Source organism: Sus scrofa, chromosome 6, assembly GCF_054392235.1.
Source record: "Sus scrofa isolate SSC_HxYL_T2T_F1_AM1 chromosome 6, Sscrofa_HxYL_maternal_Yorkshire_Landrace_v2.0, whole genome shotgun sequence".
Classification (NCBI taxonomy): Eukaryota; Metazoa; Chordata; class Mammalia; order Artiodactyla; family Suidae; genus Sus; species Sus scrofa.
Window position 1 is genome coordinate 49,342,739 of NC_139388.1, and position 4,361 is coordinate 49,347,099.

The 4,361-nt window shown below is 44.6% G+C and overlaps 1 non-coding gene across 1 annotated transcript; it reads left to right on the forward strand.

Annotated features, from left to right (window-relative positions):
• Window positions 1-785: 785 nt before the first annotated feature.
• Window positions 786-892, forward strand: LOC146402343 (U6 spliceosomal RNA). The gene has a single exon (XR_014808792.1). It is a non-coding gene; the product is annotated as a U6 spliceosomal RNA (small nuclear RNA).
• Window positions 893-4,361: the final 3,469 nt, after the last annotated feature.

The following is a 4,361-nucleotide window of genomic DNA, read 5'->3' on the forward strand; positions in this document are numbered from 1 at the left end:
GCTACCACTGCAGCAAGAAGGGATCCTTTAACCCACTGTTCCCAGTTGGGGATCGGACCTGTGTCCTGGTGCTGCAGAAACACCACCCATCCCCCTGCACCACAGCAGGAACTCCTCATAATTTATATCCTTTGAAGTTACTGAATTTTTCATTCACTCATGCATTCATCCATTTACTCCAGGCATATTTATTGAGTGCTTACTAGACCCGCCTCGATGGGTGACGGGTGACAATGGTGAACAAAACTGCCCTCATGGAGCTTACATCTTAGTCGAGGAAGACAGGTGATGAACAAGAAAACAAATAAACATCAGAATGCTTCCTACTTTCAGATACAGCACTGCCCCAATGTGTGGCAAACATTCACACATTGGCAAAATGTTCTCTACTTTCGGATACAGCAATCGCCCCAATGTGTGGCAGAGATTAATCGCTCACTTAAACTGCTCTCCTTTGCCCGTTTGCACAGACCTGGACCACATATCCCATCCTCCCTTGCAATCAGGTGTGCGAGCTAGCAGGCAGGTGAGCAGATGTGTGTCTGACCTCCAGGTGTGACCCTAAAAACCTCCCACTTATGGCCTTCATCTCTTTCAACATTCACTGATGGAGGGGGGCAGGGGCAGGGGCAGGGGAGCTAAAGGAGCCCAGAGCTGCCAGATGGGAGGCACCTGAGTCCCTGAGTGACTCTCAGGAGCAGAGCTTTCCACCACGCTATCACGTGAAAGAAAATAGATTGTATCAAGCTGCTGAGATGGGGGAGGTGTTGGTTAACAACTGCTAGGTGCTTGCTTCAACTGCACATATGCTAAAATTAGAACGATATGGAGACGATTAGCATGGCGCCTGCACAAAAATGACATGCAAATTCGTGAAGTGTTCTATACTTTTTACACATATGTATGACTGGGTCACTTTGCCGTACAGCCTAAATTGGCACAACATTGTAAATCAACTATAATAAGAAAATGTAAAAGAAAAAAACAAAAAAATTGTTAGTAATTTACCTTTGCTAATAGGGCTCTGGAGGCTGCAAAGATGGCTCCAATGTTTCACTCCTCCCTGTCTCCTTGCCCTTTGCCTCCTGACTTCACAGCAAGTTCTAACAAAGGGTACAGCCTATTTACCCACCCCCCCATCTGAGTAGGTCTTGGGACCTGTAGGTGGCCAAGAGAATTAGACAGAAGAAATAGCTTGACTGGAGTTCCCATCGTGGCTCAGCAGATAACGAATCCAACTAGTAACCATGAGGTTGTGGGTTCGATCCCTGGCCTCACTCCATGGGTTGGGGATCCGGCATTGCCGTGAGCCGTGGTGTAGGTCACAGATTCGGCTTGGATCCTGTGTTGCTGTGGCTCTGGCGTAGGCCAGCAGCTGTAGCTCCGATTAGACCCCTAGCCTGGGAACTTCCATGTGCCACTGGTGCGGCCCTAAAAAGCAAAAAAAGAAAAAAAGAAATTTTAAAAAAGGAAAGAAAAGAAATGGCATGACAATTGCCAGCAAGAGCTGAATAACTGAAAATATACTCAGAAATAAATAAATTCAGTGGAAAAAAATGTCCAGGAGGCCACCACTTATACAGTTATTATGGGCTCTAGCATGTTGATAAAAATTCCAAGTTAACTGAACTTCATTCAAGCCAGCTTTTCCCACACTTATTTTATCAAGGAGCCTTTAATTCTCAAATAAAAGTTAATATTCCATTGATTTTTATTGAATGACTAGTAGGATGTAGTCAAATTATTTCCCACTTATCTTTGGTTTTGTTTGTTGTGCTATCGTCAAAAAATAGTGCCAGTGGGGTTCCCACTGTAGCTCAGCAGGTCAAGAGCCCAACTAGTATCCATAAGGATGTGTGTTCAATCCCTGGCCTTGATCAGTGGATGAAGGATCCAGTGTTCCCCCAAGCTGTGGTGTAAGTTGCAGACATGGCTCGGATCTGGTGTTGTGGCTGTGGCATAGACTGGCAGCTGCAGCTCCAATATGACCCCTAGCCAGGGAACTTCCATAGGCCATAGGTGCAGCCCTGAAAAAAGAAGAAAAAAAGGTGCCAGGATTCAGCGCCTAGCCCAGAACTTTCGTAGGGCACAGGTGCGCAAAAGAATGAATAAATATGTAAATAAATAAATAGTACCAGGAGTTCCCACTGTGACACAAGGGACTGGTGGAGTCTCTGCAGCACCAGGACACAGGTTTGATCCTCAGCCCTGCACAGTGTATTAAAGGATCCTCAACCCACTGTGCCAGGCTGGGGATGAACCCTGCCTCCCATCACTCCCAAAACACCGCCAATCCCATTGCCCCACAGGGGGATCTCCTTGGCTTTCATCTTTTTTTGGCTATTTACATTTCTTCTTTGAGTTGTCACTTCATATTAATTACCCATCTTTCTTTTGGGTTTTGGCATTTCGTGTTAATTCCACGTTAGTTTGTTAATATCCTTATCACATTATGTTAACTGCTTTTCTATCATACCTGTTGCAAATGTTTTTCTCTACTCTTTGTATAACTTCAATTTTAGTCATGCCCTTTTTGAACATATGGGATTTTCAACTTTTTATACAGTCAAATCCATCAATCTTTTCCTTGGTGATTTGTTCTCTTACTTTAATGTTCAGAAAGTCTTTCCCAACCCAGAGGTTATTAAATATTTATTTCATCTTCTAGATTTTTATTGTGTAATTTTCTTCCCACATTTTACTCTAGTCCATCTGGAATTTATTTTCATTTATCATGCAAGATGAGGCTACAAATTGAGATTTTTCCCCAAATGGCTGAGACATAAATCCAACTGGTGTGACATTATGCTTCTGTTCTGTAACACTTTGCTTTCTTTACTCTGTCTGTGGCCAATCATTCTGTACATCACCCAGGCTGATTGCTTTTACACTGAAACCACACTTTATATTATGTGAATTCCGTGACTTTGTGTGTCTTGTCACTAGTATCTCCACAGCATCCAGAACAGAGCTTGGCATACAGCAGGATCTTAATAAATCTGGTAAAAGAGAAGACCCCTGTGGCTCAGTGGGTTAAGGATCCAGTGTTCTCTCTGCAGTGGCTCTTGTTACTGCAGTGGCATGGTTTTTATCCTTGGCCCAAGAACTTCCACGTTCTGCAGTGCAGCCAAAAAAAAATCTGGTGAAAGAAGAAATGAGTGAATGAATGAGTGAAGAAACAAGTGAATGCATACAATATGTCAGTCCTGATCTTTGCAGTGAATGTATTTGTGTTGGAATAACATTCTACCCCTTCCTCTATGAGGCTGGCAGATGAATAGGAAACAGTTTACGCAGCCTGTATCAGGTAGCTATTGCTGCATAACAAAAATCCCAGGGTTCCCACTGCATCTCAGTGGGTTAAGAACTTGACATGGTGTCCCTGAGGATATGGGTTTAATCCTTGGCTTCGCTCAATGGGTTAAGGATCCAGTATTGCTGCAAGCTGTGGTTTAGGTCAAATACAAGGTTTGGATATGGTGTTGCTGTGGCTGCAGCATAGGCCAGCAGCTGCAGCTCCAATTCGACTCCTAGCCCAAGAACTTCCATATGCCACAAATGTGCACATGAGAAGAAAAAGGAAAAATAATTCCCCACAACTAAAGGCTTAATAGAGTGATCAAGTTATTTTCTCAGTGTCCTATGTTTCAAGAATTCAAATAAGACATAGCAGAGAAGGTTTTTCTGTTCCATGTGATGTCAGCTATGGTTAGCACACACAAGAAGCCTTCTCCACTTGCGTCAGTGCTTTGGGAAAAGCTCAAACGGCTAAAGGATTAACCAGAAGAGCTGAACTGGGGTCGGATATCAGAGCACTGCTTCTTGCTATTATCTGGCTTCCTCAGGTCTCCACATGACCTCTCCGTATGATGTCCCCAACAAAGCGCTCAGGGCTCTTGAGTACACGAAAGCCTCAGGAGCTTAGTCTAGGCTTAGGCTAGAACTGGCCAGGGTAGCGGGGGGTGGGGTGGGGGGGAAGGCGGTGATGGTGGCTTCTGTCGCATTCTATTGGTTAAAGCAAGTCACATGTCCAAGGCAGATTCAAGGAGAGAAAACTATACAGGAGCGTGACTAGGGAGGTTTAAGTCTTTGAGAATCTCAGTATAACTGCCTTCCACAACCCGATAAATGGCTCCTTACTGAGCAGTCACAAGGGCCAGGCAGGAAGCAGGTGCAATGGCAAGTCCTGAAATGCAGTGAATGTAGGGGCCTAGGCCATTACTGGGCCCTGAGGCAGGTACCTCTCCCTGCCTGAGAGAGGAATGCTGTGTCTTAAAATGAGGAGAGAACTGTCAGTCAAGTGGAAGAGCATGTACACAGGTGAGAAACCACTTAGACATTGTCTTAGTGAATCCCTAAAG